At 44.5% G+C, this 16,162-nt stretch overlaps 1 long non-coding RNA gene across 4 annotated transcripts; it reads left to right on the top strand.

The window, feature by feature from the left end:
* The first annotated feature begins 62 nt into the window (after positions 1-62).
* Positions 63-15,492, top strand: LOC112965808. Of its 4 annotated transcripts, none has more exons than XR_003253402.1 (5): positions 63-115; positions 10,649-10,721; positions 11,249-11,332; positions 14,657-14,721; positions 15,247-15,492. It is a non-coding gene; the product is annotated as an uncharacterized LOC112965808 (long non-coding RNA). The 4 variants fall into 4 exon arrangements; XR_003253400.1 differs by lacking the exon at positions 63-115 and adding an exon at positions 9,697-9,764; XR_003253401.1 differs by lacking the exon at positions 63-115 and adding an exon at positions 10,276-10,331.
* The last annotated feature ends 670 nt before the right edge of the window (positions 15,493-16,162 follow it).

Consider the following 16,162-nt stretch of genomic DNA (forward strand, 5'->3'; position numbering starts at 1 on the left):
CGCCATGACTCTCGGCGACGGGGGCACGTCGCCCCTCCTCCCGGGGCGGGGAGGGGCGGGGCTCCGCCATGGCTCGCCGCGGCGGAGGCACGTCGCCCCTCCTCCCGGGACGGAGGTACTTTCAGCTCCATCTTTCGCTTTGCCATCTGTCTTTCCCTCTTACAACCTTCCTTGACAACAAAGTAGTTCTGGGTCATCCCCTCTGCCATTTGATGTCCCTCTCACCTTGACCTTACTGTGGAGCTAGGCTGGATATTTAGTATTTGAGAACTTTATGTGTCTGCATAGAAGTTTTAAACTTGGCACAAAATTTTTCCAGTGTTAGGATTTCAGTATGCTGTAACTACTAACAGGGCTGAAAAGGGTTTGGTGTTTCTATTTGGATAATCAAACAATTATGGTATCACTCCAGCTTGTTTAGACCTCACAGATTCTCCGTCATTTCCTAATTAGGAGTGGTCTTCTTACCTACTTCAGAGCCAGTCACGGTTTTGGCCTCATTTCCTTCCAAAAATTCCATCTCTTCCATAAATGTAATAGTTTTCTTCCAAATGCTAAGCTATCTCAGAAACCTTGCGTTTGCTTGGTGTATGTTACTTAACAAATGGCAGTGAGCCCACGTGTTGCAGATTAAGGAATTCTTAAGATTTCTTCCAGCTGGCAGATGATAAAATAAACACTCTTAATAAGCAATGAAGCAAGCAAGTCTTGGTTTCTTTTGATTTTATATGATCTTTTGCTTTGATCTGTCATGCAAGATCTGGTGGAAGCTTTTCTCCTGGTTACATGAATAACCTGGCATCTGTTAAGAAGTGGATTAATGCTGTAGCCTTCTTTCTCATTGGAGACATGAATAGCTACTTCTCTCATCTGTTTTTACAAAACTGTGAAAAAGTAGAAACTCTGAGACCTCTATTAAGCTAAAGGTTTAAATGTTATTGGGGGACATAGAAACATAAACAAATGATTTCACAAGCCTCATTCCTTAGTCAAAGAGGCTAAACTATACCTGTGTGTGTGTTTTCTCCCTAACCTACCCTCCACTCCATCTCTGTCTCCTCCCCTTTGCTAATAATTCTGAGATGGGAGGCCACAAGACCTGATTAATGACTGGCTTGACAGATGAGGGGAGAGCAGTGGATGTTGTCTACCTTGGCTTTAGTAAGGCTTTTGACACAGTGTCCCAGTGTCTTTCCCTGTCTCTCCATCTCAGTGCCAGCAGGTCGAGGGAGGTGATCCTGCCCCTCCACTCAGCCCTGCCGGGGCCACACCTGGGTGCTGTGTCCAGCGCTGGGCTCCCAGTACAAGAGAGACATGGCACTACTGGAGGCCACAAAGCTGATGAAGAGACTGGAGCATCTCTCATGCAAGGAGAGGCTGCGAGAGCTGGGACTGCTCAGCCTGGAGAAGAGAAGGCTCGGGGGGATCTTATCAGTGTGTATAAATACCTGATGGGAGGATGTAAAGAAGACGGAGCCAGGCTCTTCTCAGTGGTGGCCGGGGACAGGATGAGAGGCAATGGGCACAAACTGAAACACGGGAAATTCTGTTTGGACATAAGAAAAAGCTTTTTTACTGTGAGGGTGACTGAGCACTGGCACAGGTTGCCCAGAGAGGTTGTGGAGTCTCCATCCTTGGAGTTGCTCCAAATGCAGCTGGACACAGCCCTGTGCAACCTACTCCAGGTGACCCTGCTTGAGCAGGGGGGTTGGACTGGATGATCTTTAAAGGTCCCTTCCAACCTCAACCATTCTGTGATTAGGACATGTGCCTAGGAGCAGAAAGGCAGGTTTTGTCATCAGTTTTAACCCTGATTTGCCATGAGATATGGGAAGGCCATGCAGTTATGTCATTGTTTCCTCTTTTTGTTCTGTCTCTTTTCCACTTGACTAGGAACAATAAAAGTCTGCCTCTTGCTCTGTATTTGTGCGAGGAAATCCCAGTCATGTATCTGAGCTGCAGGTGCTACTGCCTCAATAGTAAGAATCAATCTTAAATTTCTTACAGTTTCACAGAAGTGCTGACCAGAATCTTAAAATCTCCTGAAATTGAAGACTTTTAGTACCTCACCTTAAAATACTTTTTATTCCTTCCTCTAGGAAACCCTAAAACTTTTAATACTTGAAGCAAACAAACTAGCATATGATAAAATCCCTGGAGATGTAAAGGTCTGAAAATGTAGAGATCCTAGCAGGGATTTGGGAAGAAGTAGGGGTAATACTTCCATCAATTTATTCCAACTTAGAACAACGCTTTAGTTAAAGAGTCATGCTGACTTTCAGGCTAATACTTCCTCCAGTTTAGGACATGTAATTTACTTTGGGCTCTCTTAGAAATAAAAAAATCAGGATGATATACTGGGAATGACATTTCTGATTAGCTGAACTTTGTTTTGCACTTCTGGAAAATCTTAGTTATCATTAAGTTGAGATGCTTCAATGCTTACATACCTGATAAAGTGCAATAGCATCCATATTACTGGAGAAGTGATACATTAAGAATAATGTGTAGCAATTAGAGTTGTCAAAGACTTGTATAAGCATTAATCCCACATCTCTGAGCAGTTAATTATTATCACATCCATTTTTACCAGTGAAGGTTATAGGGCTTATTCAGATTAAATGGAAAGAGTTTGCAGTTTATGCTGGCATAAAGCAGCAGTGGTGTTACTTGGGAGATCATTTTAATTGACCTCAAAGTGCTTGTTTCAGCATGGCACCATCAGTTCAGGCAACACTGATCTTTACATGACTTCCTCAGGACTGCACAGAACATCAGCAATACAGATCTGTGGTGCAAGTGCTCCTGCACCTGACCTCACTGCCAAGGCCTTTTTACTCATGTAGCAGAGCAGAGTGACGTGAGCCTACAGGCACATGCTCCTGGGTTCTTGACCTAGGTGAGCCAGTGCTTGAGGGCTAATTAGGAAGGCTTCCCTTTGGTGGAGTTTTTTTTTTTTTTTTTTTTGAACATTCAGGTTTGCACAAGAAAAAAGCCATTAGTCAAGGGGTGGATCAAGAACAACACACTGATTAGAAATCTGCATCACAGTGCAAAATGGTCTGTAGCTGTTAAATCCCATCTCCCTGCTAAAATCAGCACGATACATGCTGAAGGACAGAGGTCTTGTCACAGTGCTGAAAAATATTCAGGCTGGACGTAAACAGAAATGTATCTGGTGAACAGTTAAAGGGCTGTTAACTGAATCAGCTTCATGAATTCCTTTTTCACACTTACTGAAGTGTGCAGTAGTACTGTAAATTCCACTTAAGAGATGGGTAATTATTGAAAGTCTGCATAAAACAGCTTCTTGCTGTGTCTCACTTACAGCATCCATGTTGGCTGCGCCAAGTACATTTGCTGTCTCAGGTGTATTGTTCCAATTAAATGTCTGTTAAATGTAGCTGCCTTTAAATATATGCAGTGTAAAGTAGGTTTCTTAATAATGCTTTTTGGCTATATTAGGAAGCTGGGCATAATTAGTATGAAAACGCCTTCTCTGTGAATTGGCCCCTGTATATCAAGCTTAGTCAAAGGTGACTTTCTAGCTGCATAATTTGCATAGACTATAGCATTATTTATCCTGTGCAAACCTTGCACCAATATCTTGTGCTTTTCTCACTGTATAGCTTGTTATTATTTCATTGCCTCTCATCAGGATGCTCATTAACATTTCCCTGTAGCTTCTAGATTGTTCAAACTGCAGATTCGGCAGTTTTGTTCACTGGACTGGGCAACAGCAATCACGTTGCTTGCGCCCTCCATTCTTTACCTTACTTGTTCATAGGAAGGCAAATTTAATTATAGCTAGTACTAATTTGGGGGATGGAGAGAGAGTTGGTTGTTTATTTTAAAAAGCCCCAAATGGCATAATAAAAAGGCCCAGGCTCTATTTGCTTCTTTCTTCTTCATGCTTTTGCCAGTGGCTGTTTGTATTTTGGTGTAATTGGTCACCTATGAAGGTCAGTTTGTTGTGGCAGTTTACACTGATGTAACTGTAGTCGTTGACAGTTAAAATCTGAAGCAAGTGCATTTGAATGGGTTTTGATCCCTAGAGTTTTTTATTACTATTTTTGTGGCTGTATTTTCATTTTTCATAAATATGTACTCCATTTAGAAATCCTGCAATGCTCCTGATCTTAATAACATCTTATGAAGGGAACTCCACTGGTTATTTTTAACATTTTGTTGGTGCTAAGTGTAGGCTACAGGGTCCTTCCCATTATGTATTCCTGGGTATCTTCTGGAGAAGCCCTGCTTAAAGTGACATTTTTCAGTGTTTCAGGAAAGGCTTAAGGCATCTTTTCTGTTATTTGAGGGTTATTATATGTCTTTCTAATAACTTCTAATTACAAGGGATGTTCTGAACATTTTAGATCTAATAAGGATGACTGCTACTAAGTTTCTGAATTTTACTGCTGTGTTCTCTCCTACAGGAGGCATAAAAATTTTCATGGGTAGGAATTCACAGTGATTATTTTTCATCTAAATGTATATTTTGTAGCTTTTAGTACAGAATGATTTGTGTCATGATTCTTGCTAAAAAAAATTCCCACCTCAGTTGTACATAAATTGAAATTGTTTTCTTTAAATGTTTAATGGGTATAATGGTCCAGCTGAGAGATCGTAGGTTTTAGCCTGTAGCTATTAAGCACTTAACACTGATATGGCTTATGTTCAGAAGGACCATTTGGCACAGTATCACTTATGGGAATGTATGCTGAGATGTGTTTTATTTTAGGAACTGTACAGTGGACAGTGAACATCTGTTTATGAAGCCAATTACAATTCTGAAAAAGGACGGTAGAAAATATTTGGGTTCCAGAGTCATCTCTATCCCTGGCACATTTAGTGTTCATAGCTTCACATAAATTAATGTGCTTTTTCCTCCTAGCATTTTAGCTATATTTAGAGCCACTGATAGGGTTCAAATACTATATGGAAATTTTTAATGAGACCCCTTTGTCAGGTACTAGAAAGGACAGAGTTTGTGTTCTGGAGTAACATAAAAAGAAGGATAGCGAGCTGTGCTTTCCTAATGATTACTATTTATACATTGTTTTTCTCTTCAGTTTTGTATTGGTTCTTGCCTGAACTGGGAGACTTATGACAAATCAAACTTGTGCATTGGCCCCGGTAGGAATGGAAAAAAAGACCAAGTAATGAGACAGCAGCAGGAGTAGCAATTTAGAGAATTTATGGAAGGAGAAAGGATTGGGAGATGTCAGCTAATCAGTCGTAGAGCTCTGATGTACTTCAGAGTCACTTTGGAGAATGCGGTTATTAAACTATGAAGATGATAAATAGAGATGGACGGGACCAGCAGCTATTGATTATGGTAGGCTTATTTACCTTTTTAATCTAGCTGTTTTAAAGAGTATTCTAGGTGCTAATACTAAACAGCTCTGATAGGGAAAACTGTATAATTCTTGTCTTTTAGCTGCTCATCACATCTCTCAAAGACCTCAGTGCACGAATAGACTTTCTGAGCTAGTCATGGTTGTTACGAAGAGAATTTTAGTGCTGGTTGCAGCATAACAATGAATGAGCTGCAGAATTCCACTTCTTAAGATTCAGAAGTCTAAGATATGACATCTGTGAAGGTGAAACATGACCAAGGACCATAGAACAAGTATCTCAGCATCTCTGACAGCTATCCAAATATGGTCGAGGTACATGACATCTTCTGGGTCCATAGCAGTGTTGTCATTGCCACGATGGTCTTGGGACACAGGAAAACAGATTTTTTTTAGCTAGAGATCTTTCATTAGATCAGTTGATTTAGTAAGAGAAAGTAGGCAAGCTTTTGGACACACAAGCCCTTCTTTATTCTGAAGTAAAACCAGGTACTCAATAGCATTATTGATTTTATGGCACAGTGTCTGTGTTCCATAGGCAATAAAGTGCCTGTTTCTCTTCCCCAACATTATCTCCTCTTATCCCCTTATTAAATTCTATTTTACTTCAAAGCTCTCAGCTACCTTGTCCATCAGAGATGGTCTAACTGGTATGCACCTAGCTAAACTCTGAGCAATTGTTCTCTAGTTGTGTTTATCTCTGCTAATTGTATTTAGGTCTGCTGCTTCTATTTCAGTCCTGATGAAGGCTGCTGAGTGATCAAAAGCTTCTTSCAGCTTTCTCCAGCTGTGTCAGTTGGTTTAATACAGCACAGTACGTCTATCTACAAGTCTAGTTATTAGTTATTGAGGGAGGACAAAATGGCTGAAGAAAAACTTGAATGCATACTGTAGAGTAAAAGAGATGTTTTTATTTCTGTTCTAAACCACTGATTGAAATGAGTGGAATTGTTTTATTTTCAGTATTATGGAACTTGKGTTTGGACTCAGTTGGCCAATTTTCTAAAATTAACATCAAAACATTATGATGATAAGTTTTCCTGTTCTGAAATTATGTTCTGATATGCATTATTTGTAAATAAATTTTCATTCTCTCCTCTGCAAAATATAGTTAAGGCTAAACTTGGCAGCCTTTAACTGAAAAAAGACCTACCAGACTGAGAACAGCAGTGCTGGGAATTTTAGTCATTTAAGAACTACTACATTTTACTCTTTTCTCTAGGCCTTCACATTGTACTGACTACCAGTAAGGAAGACATCCAGAAATACTGATCTTCACAATCCCTAATATAGGAATGTCTTACTCTGGACATTATGAAGGCAAAACCTTTTTCAAGGTCATGTAACATTTGTGACAGATCTTGACACTAGTTTTTGGATTAACTGCATTTCTCACGCTTTTCTTGTCTCCTTAGGCATATTTGTTGATACTTAGACCTTTGGCTGTACTCTGGTGAGCTTTCCCAGCTTTTCTAAAGCTAAGTATTGTTTATTCAGAGTCACACCATTTATAGGAGTAAACCTCCTGTAAAATGAACTGCCTGTTATCCCAACCAACCAGGCAGGCTCTCAGCCTGCAGATGGTCAATATAGATCATCTGGTATGACAGAAAAATCCCCAATTCAGTTTTTGAATAGACTGTGAATTATCCTGGGCAAGCAAACATGACTGCTCATGTGGAGACCATCATTTAGGTTGTTCTCAGCCCTTTTTTGTTGCCAGACCTTCAGTATCAGATCAAATCAGTAAAATGATATTCCCTCTGCCTCTGCTACCCTTTGGATTGAACCTTTAAAGGTTGGATGGCTGCATAAATCATGCATATTTCAAATACTGTTTTTCCTCTACCTGCTTTTCCCAACTTTCTGTACGCTTCTCTGCAGGACTTCTGGTTCTCAGAAAATATCATTCACATGGTTGAGTTAGCTTTGAATACATTCAGTGACAAACCCATACATGTGACCTTTATAACATCAAAACAACTGTTTAAATATTTTGTGCCTCCTCAGCATCTGTTACATCACTATGTTGCAGTCCTTGAATAACCCAGGATTTTGGGACATCTTGATCACGGTTTCAAGGTCACCCTACCTGTAATTATAGAGAGTGACATAAATCTCTACCTTTTGCCCTAACAGTGCCAGCTGAACCTGGCTGTCTATCTGGATTTTTCAGTTGTCCTTTTCATCAAAGATAGTTAACCGGGACTGTCTGCAGCCAACAGTTTCTGTAGGCTGTGGCCTAGCTCCTTGATTTCTTTTATTGTGGAGCTGAAGAGAGTATCCAGGCTGAACAATGACAGAGCTCAGCAGAACCAAATGGAGCTGAGATTCACTTGGTTGCTAGGCTTGCAGGGGATTAAAAACCAGTTTCTCTGCATCTAAATAGTGAATGGGAATGCAGGGAAAGCTGTAAAGGACTGTGAAATGGTTGGGAGAAAGGAAAGCATGAGACGCGCCTGGTAAAAGGAGAGAACTTGTGGAAATGGAGGAGCGGATGGAGAGGGTGTAGCATAAATGAGAACGCGTGAAACTGACAGAGAGAAAGCCTGAGAAGAATTTCAGCTCTAAGGAGTTTTCAGATTTGGAAAGGGAAGAGATCTGTTAGAAGGTAAAGAAAGTTTCTGTAGGGGCTTTTGGGGATGAAGTGACAATGATGTAGTGAAAGGGAGAGAGGAAATCAAGGACTTGGACTGGGAGACAAAGTGGGATGAATTTAGAAAAGACTTCCACGCTGAGGCTAAGAGAATAAGGAAGCTAAAGAATTGTATGGGAGGGAAGTCTGAAGACAGGCTGGAGGGCTTTCTTTGGGAAATTTGGCAGTATCTCTTGAAACCACTTCCAGGAAAGACTGGTAAAAAATAAGATGGGCATTAGCCCAGCTTCTTTATAGCAGAAGTGCCTAGGAAGCCAATGGATGAAGATATGTAAGTGAGGCGCAGTCAGCAGTTTCACTGGGACTGATATGCAGCTACTAATGCTGCAAGATACTTTGCATCCCACTTTGCTTCAATTAGACCTTTGCTGCACCAGCTTTCCTTAAGAGAGCTGCAGCTATGTTCACTTGCCAATGAAGGAATGGAATGAGCTGGAACAATTCTTGGTGGGTCTTTATGCAGTGTGTCTCATTGCTTTATGTTGTACTTGAATTTAGTATCATGATAGAAAGCTCAGTAATAGGAAAACATAATCCTTCTTCTTACTAATGGCTGAAATAGCAAGAAAAAAAAATGCATCTTTTTACCTGGCTGTAAATAAATTAAAAAAAAAGCCACAGAATTAATTCTGAAAATTTAGCCTAAATTTTCTGAAGTGTTAATTTTTCAAGCCAAGCTATGGAATGAGCAACTGACATGCTCAAACATAGTCACTTTTGAAACTGCACTTTTAAAGGATTGAATCTTTCCTTTTTTTCCTTCTCCTGGTGGAGAGCCGATCTTGTATCAAAAACAGTGCTGCCAGGGGAATAGTAAGACTTTGTGAAAGAAGAGCTTTGGAACCACCCTGTACTCAGCCCATGCAGTACAAAATATACCTTGGGGGGTGGGGGGAAGATCCAAACCTGGAGAACACATTTAATCAGTTATATACAAGGATAGATGTGGAAAGCATTGTTAATGAAGAGGAATTGTTTTTGTAGTCCTCCTTTCTATGTTGCTGTGTGAAGTTTTTATAGAAAAAGATTTTCATTTTGCCTTGAAGAGCATTTGGTTGTCTTGCTTTTCTCTGAAGTATTGACTGCTGTAAATTGTTTAATGTTTAATTGTTTAATGATGCAGTGGGGGATGTAGCAGGCAGTGAAGAGGCTCCTGGGGAAGGAAGGTGTCACGGAGGCAGAGGGCAGCAGAGGCTCCGAGTACTGGGGTGTTAGGACAAGTGCTCATGGTAGGGCGGTCTGGAGCTGCTGCTGTTGTCTGTCCTASTCGTCAGCGCGGCCTGCAGTTCCTGCGTTTTGTCCGCCTGTGCCGCGCGGTGCAGCTTGAGTCGTGGTCGCGGCGCTCGCACGGACACGCGCAGCTCCCGCCCTGCTCATTGCTGCCCTCAGGTGATGGCAGCGCAGTGCTGCAGGCAGAGGCGCGCGCATGAGCACTGCGTTCCGCCGCGCTCACTCCTGCCCTCGCGTGCCCAAAAACGGTAATGCAGCCAAAGGGCATGCGCATGCGCACTGGCTTTACCCTGCCCACTGCTGCCCTCTCCTGTCAAAAAAGCAGTACTGTATTGTACCCGTACGGCGCACGCATGCGCACTGGTTTTCCCGTGCTCACTGCTGCCCTCGGGTGTCGACACGCCCGTACTGCAGCCACCACTGCCCTCCCCTGCGTACAAAGAATACTGCAGCCAGCCGGCGCGCATGCGCGTGGTGCCGGTCGCCGTGTTCGCCGCTACTCTCCGCCGTTTCGGTAACGGGTAAGCGAATGGGCCGTGCTCGTCGCCCCTCCCTGGTGCTCGTAGACCGGTAGCGCAGAGTGCTTCTCCTTATCGGTGCTTCCTGGTGTCGCGGGGACAGGCAGTGCCGTCTCGGAGCTGCTCTGTGGTGCCCTCTCACCGGGGCAGCACCAGAGCCTGCTCGCTGATCCCCGCTGCTCTCTCGGGCACGGGCACGGGCACGGGCACGGGCACGGGCACGGGCACGGGCAGCCTCGGGGCGCTCGCTGCTCGGTGGGAGCCCCGGGCTGCCGCGGCGGGCTGCGGTTCGCACACGTGAGCCGCCTGGCTGCAGTGCCGCGCCGCGAGCACGCGAGGGCGCCATTGCGGGTATCGCCTCGCTCCCGCTCGCCCCCCCCGCCCCTCCCGCTCGCGCCGGTCCGAGCTGGTGCATGCGCGGTGCTCGAGCGACGGGCCGCCGCTGCATGCGCGGCGGGTAGCGCATGCGCAGCGGCGGGAGCAGCATGGTGGCGAGCAGGGTCGGCGTTTTTGCTCGGCGGCGGCGAGCGGGGGCCGAGGTCGCCCGGAGTCGACGATGTGGGGGCGGCGGTGAGGGGAGCGGGTGGCGGTGGGCTGTGCTTATAAACAACTTTGGATTCTTATGATTCTCTGCAGAGCTTTGAATGTTTTTTTTGGTTTTTGCTTTGCTTTATACTTTTGTAGGGTGGTGGACAGAGGAGTTCAGCTACGCAGCCTGCCGGAAGAACGTCACCTGGGAGGGGTTGCTAGCCGTGAGCTATAGGCACTGATGCATATGGCTCGTTCTGTCAGGCGCGAGGGGGTTTTCTTTGGTTGCTGAAATTTTAGCTTGGCTTTACACCCTATAGTGGTAGTATTTTTGTATTTATAAATTGTGTTAATCCTAGGTGTTCAGAACGTTGGGGAACGACTGATTATATGCTGCTGTGAAGAACTACAGGCCACTGCCCACAGCCCTTCGTAAGTTATCGCATGTCAAGAGCGGCCAGGAGAATCGAAACGCCAGCGGAAAGGTTCTCCGCCTGGTCCTGACGAGGAGCCTTTGGCCGTAGGAGGGTCGGCCACGTCCTTACCGGACTTGCGAGTGATAAGCCGCAATTCATGGACCAGCGGGGTGGGGGGGGAATAGCGCCTGGTAGCCCAGTGGCTACGGCATTGCTGTTGCTAGCAGGGCCCCAAGGCCCATGTGAAGCCTCAACTGCCTGTTGGGAGCTTTATTTTGGTGTGTTTACCTGGAAAAAGCAGTGAGGGAGACCTCAAATAAGAATTTTCGTGGCTAGATGGGTAACTGTGCCCCCAGCTGCCTTTGCCTTGCTTCGCTGCTTAGTGTCGTAACAGCGACTTGGGACCCCAGAATAAAAACTGTTTCAGTGCTTAAGGGAGGACCCAGGTTGGGAGACCATTGTTAAAGCTTTTTTTTGGGCAGGAGGGGGGAAGCTCCAAAACAAGACTCTCCCGGTGACCTTGGTGGTTTGATTCATTTGCAGGCTGACGTTCTAAGGGCCGGCAACTGGAAGAGGAGCAGCTCAGCCCGTTTGGTTGATTTTGGTGATACTGTTTTAAGGAAGCGTGTAAGTACAGGAGGGGTCTGGGAGGGTTTTTGAGTAAGACAGGAAAGAGCAAGGAAGATTGGAGTGTGTGGAAAAACTAGGTGCCATGAACGTACTGAAGTTGTTAAGGGCTGAGAGAATTTGGGGTTAAGCCTCTGAAAGGGGCTAAGGCGGCACAAGGAGCAGTAAAATACCATCACTGAACACAGGGTTCCTCCCCAGTCCAGACCTGTGCACGCACCCTTGCTCTGGCAGACACAGGCACCCTGGAGCAGTAGGGAAACGGGCAAGCAGGCCCACAAGTGGACTTTGAGCACAGTGGTGCGCAGAGTGCTCTGCGTGCTTGGCAGGTGAGTGGGGTTGGAGCGTGGCGAGAGCTGTTCCGGGCTGACCGGATCCATCTGGTTCCTCTCCCTGTCCCTCTGTCCAGCTCGCCATCCTTCTCTTTCTTTCCCTGTCATTCGGTCCGGTGCCAGCAGCGACCAGCGGATCCCATCGATCTGCCTGGCTCGGGTCACGTCAGACACCTCTGCAGGGACTCTGTGTGCAGAGGGCTGTGGATGTGCAGTGGGGGAGCATTAATGGGCCAGAGATGCTGTGGGGGATGTAGTAGACAGTGAAGAGGCTCCTGGGGAAGGAAGGTGTCATGGAGGCAGAGGGCAGCAGAGGCTCCGAGTACTCGGGTGTTAGGACAGGTGCTCGTGGCAGGGCGGTCTGGAGCTGCCGCTGTTGTCTGTCCTACTCGTCAGCGCAGTCCGCAGTTACTGCGTCTTGGCCGCCTGTGCGCGGGCAGGGCTGCCGCGTGGTGCAGCTTGAGTCGTRATCGCGACGCTGGCATCGAGCCCACTTTTCTGTCAGGTCTGCCTTTATGCAAACTGGTGTCTTCCCTCCATCTACACCTCAAACATTGTGTTGATTTAGTGCTTCCTGAGGGGCTATGCTGTGCTGTCAACACCCCCCCCCCTTGCCATCAATTCCTGGCGAGGAATGCTTTGAGTTTATCTTAGCGAGCGCGATTGTTTACGGAGCTTCTGGCTCGTTTCTTTCCTTGGAACTCCTTTCTCTTTGCTGTTCTGGTCCTTCCAAACAATTTCTGCTCCTAGTATTATTAATGTTGGGCCATAATCCTTCCAGAGCTGCCTTCTTTGAAGTCGGGGTTCATGGGGTTCCAGGATTGTTTTTACTTTGAGGGTAAAGGTCCTTCACAACTGATGTCTTAAGCATGCGACTGTTTTGGGGGGGATTTTTGCTTTCGCAAKTTACTGTTTCTTTCAGGAGCCAGCTACAAAAGTAACTTTGCTCTAGCAGAGAAATGGGGTTACCTATATACGAGCAACAGCACCATAGCACACAGTAAAACCATAATCTACAGTACCGGTAGCACGCTAACTGGCAAAATGGTAACAAATTTGTTGTTGTAGGACTGAGAACGAGTTGGTTCCATTAAAAATCGCTAAATGTAATTTTTGACATATGCCAGTATGCACCTGAGTCCTTCTGACCGGGTGCGCAGAACACCAAGTTCGTTTTGTAAAGCGGCGCTTTCAGGCTCAAAACGTGTTCCTTTTTGCAAAGAGGCTGCATACTGCCTACGATCTTTCCATACTTAAAAAGGTGGTTCTCAGATCAGACAGCTTCTCTGCAGTGATGGATATCTAGTGCCGTTTTCCCAAGACAGGAACGCTGTAGTTGCACGTTTAGAATTCAAGTCATCTCATCAGTAACAAAAATCCCTTTGTCATCAACTTGATGCATGACTACATACCATACATGTGTAGTGCTTTGCAGTGCCTGTAATCAAGGAACCTGGCTTCTGCTGTTTTCAGTTTATAGCTGTGTGTAAATAAATCCGCTCCTTGCAGAGCAAGGCTGTGTGCAGGTACAGTCCTCCCAGTCCCAGTGTTGTAAAGCTTCATTTAATGGAATATGGTATGTTAAAGCACAGTGTGCTGCAGGAAGCTTTTCTAGACATAACAGATTCACCTGGGCTTCTTATAGCTCTCAAAAATCTGATGTTTTATGAGTTCTGTCTCTTTGTGTACATATATTTGTTCTCCATCCCATGCTTCATATGCTGGTGATCTGTTAATCACAGTAGCTGATAGTAGGAGGGGCATCTATCCTTTTCAAGACATTTTTCCTTTTCTTCTTAATTTTTCAACTTATCTCATTATTCTTAATTAGTCATTTGGCAGTTCTCTATCTGTGCGCGTTATTGATCGATTCCATCCCTTCTTTAAAAGAAACTGACAGATTTAATCATTTAAATAAGAATTACTATGTGTAGGTCTAGATTTTTATCCTCTTTTTCTTTGTTTCTTTTAAAAGAAATGCTGGGTGCAATGTTTGAGTAAAATCCATGCACTGTAGGGTTAGCTTTTGGAAACATTAAACACACTGGTTAAGCTTTGTCTATTAAGTATGTTAAGTATTCTCCAATACTCATCTCTGCTGTCTTCCTTCAACATGACTTTTATTCTGGTGCAGTCATAATATTTTACTGTTCAGTATTCACTCCTCCCAGATTCCAGCTGTGCTTACACAGTCACGTGAAAATCACAAGCAACGATACTCTAGCAGCTGCGCTTTGAGTTGCTCTCCTCTGTCGCCCTTATGCCATCCCTTTTCCCAGGCTTTAACTGTGGCTGATGAAACATTTCATCTGAGATGACTTACAGCTACGTTCATCTTTTACAAAAGCCTGAACYGTTTCTTTTATGGGTGGGTTTTGATTGTGTATCTTCTTCATAATCTGCCGTACAAAGTCTCCGGGTCCTGCTGTTTCTGAAACAGTTTTTTTGTGGGTGTAAACTAAAGGTGTTATGAATTGCTCTTCTTGGTTCTGTCTGTCACAGTGCTCTCTGCCAGGGGGCATGTGGTGGTGGACAACTGTATTCCTCTGGACTCTTCTTAGCACAGTTATCATGAGCAATGGATGTGTGATTTCAGTAACTTGCTAAATGCAGCCTTGCCCTCAAAGTCCGAGGGACAGAATTAAGGTGCAAATAAGCCATATTAAGATGCCGTTGTTGAAAGCTTTAAGGATTTTTTTTTTTTCTTTCCCAGAGTATCTTGTTTTTTCTTTTTGGTTTATTATAATATGTACATGCCGTAAATCTCTTTGAGACTGTTAAACATCTGTTTTACAATTTCACTCCTGTTTAACAAGCACCATCTACTGTTAGGCTCTCAGGAATGCAGCGATCACAGAACTACATGTATTTTGAGATGTGCCTTTCCAAAGGTGGTTTGGCTGGGTGGGGGAAGATCAAGCAAACCCTTTGAGGCCACCTCTAATCTGTTTAGTTTCATTTTGAACTTCTTCCTTTCTTTGCTTTCTCATAGGGCGTCTGTCAGCTAGCAAATAAAGAAGGTGGAACAGCCTGTCCACGTAGGAGAACCGATATATGGTAAATGTAAATACGCTAGACCTCTGGTACATCACAGGCATTCGTTTAAATCTGTGCCTTCAGATTTATAGTTCCACATTCAGGACGTGGCATCTGGCCAGTATCCAATTCGTTTGTGTAGTGTAGAAGCCATTGTACAGCTGCCAGTATCTACGGGAGGTTATTAGTGAGAATGAGAATGCTGTATGTCAACTCATGACTGCCAAGCGGGCTCCTTTATGTCCGGTTTCAGAATTATGACCTACTTCATCAGTCTGCTTTGACGTTATTTCTTGGCAGGAATGCTAGCACTTTAACTGTGCAGTGGTTGAAACCAGTAATTTATAGGCCAGAGCAGTTATGCTGTACCTTTCCCTGATATGCATTTCATCCTTGTCTCAGGCTTCTGGGAAAACAAATTGTACGGAATTCCAGAAGGTGCAGCTTTAAAATAGGCGGTAAATCTAGAAGTGTGCCTGAATTCCAAGGGGCTTGTAACTTCATATTTGTCTTCCAACATGTACTTTTCTTTCGCTCTTATTCCAGGCTTACCTCCAACGGTCAGTATTACTGTAGTGCATTGTGTTTCACCGGCAGCGATATATTCAAGAAGAACATGAGAACTCCCGCACTCCTGGAGACCACGGGATCCATGCTCTGGGCTGGTCATTTTAGGCCTGGTCATTTAGGTGCAGAGTTTTCTTTCCAGTTAAACACCCCGCRTGAGCCTCTCCTTCAGCTGTTTTCTCAAGGTATTGGAAATGCTTCTGGTAAATACTGCAGTTCCCGAAATTTTTCACTGTGTCCTTGCTGGTATGGGATACCATTATAGCAGGGAGAGGCAGCCTGCGTATGTGCAAGGAACATTGTGGCGCAGAGAAGTTACCTCTTTGGCCCACCTGATCTATTTTAGAGAGTTTTATTTTTGACCTAAAGATTGAGTGCCATGCACAGCATGCATTGGTTTCCCCATTCTTTTCACAAGATTATCTCTGTCCTTCAGTTGTTTCTTCTGAGGGGGGAGTTGCTGCAGGAACTGCTGGGGAGGCCCTGACAGTGGGACGTGAAAAAGACGCCTTTGACTACATCCAGCTGAAGAAATGTAAGCCGAAGGATCAGAGTAAAGAACTGCTTGTCTAGGCTTGTTACCCAGCAACACGTTGTCAGAATTTTTTTTTATGAACAATCCTACTTGACCAAGTGCCTATTCATTCCGTGAATGTTAGTGCAAAAACGTGTACGTTACTGATCCTTTAAACCGAGCCCATGGCACTGGGGTAGCGTGTGTAGTGAAGACTAAATCCCGTAATAACTCATTTTGATGGTGTTCTCTTACATGAAAGCACTTAGAGCAGATGAAAACATTTGTCGTACTCTTTTGTTTGTTGAATGGACCACAGTACTAAGAGGGACCTGCAGTGAAGGAGACATAGTAGCCAGTTTCCTTAGAGAAGGTGTCTTG

Source organism: Apteryx rowi, unplaced genomic scaffold, assembly GCF_003343035.1.
Source record: "Apteryx rowi isolate R43461 unplaced genomic scaffold, aptRow1 scaffold_224, whole genome shotgun sequence".
Taxonomy (NCBI): Eukaryota; Metazoa; Chordata; class Aves; order Apterygiformes; family Apterygidae; genus Apteryx; species Apteryx rowi.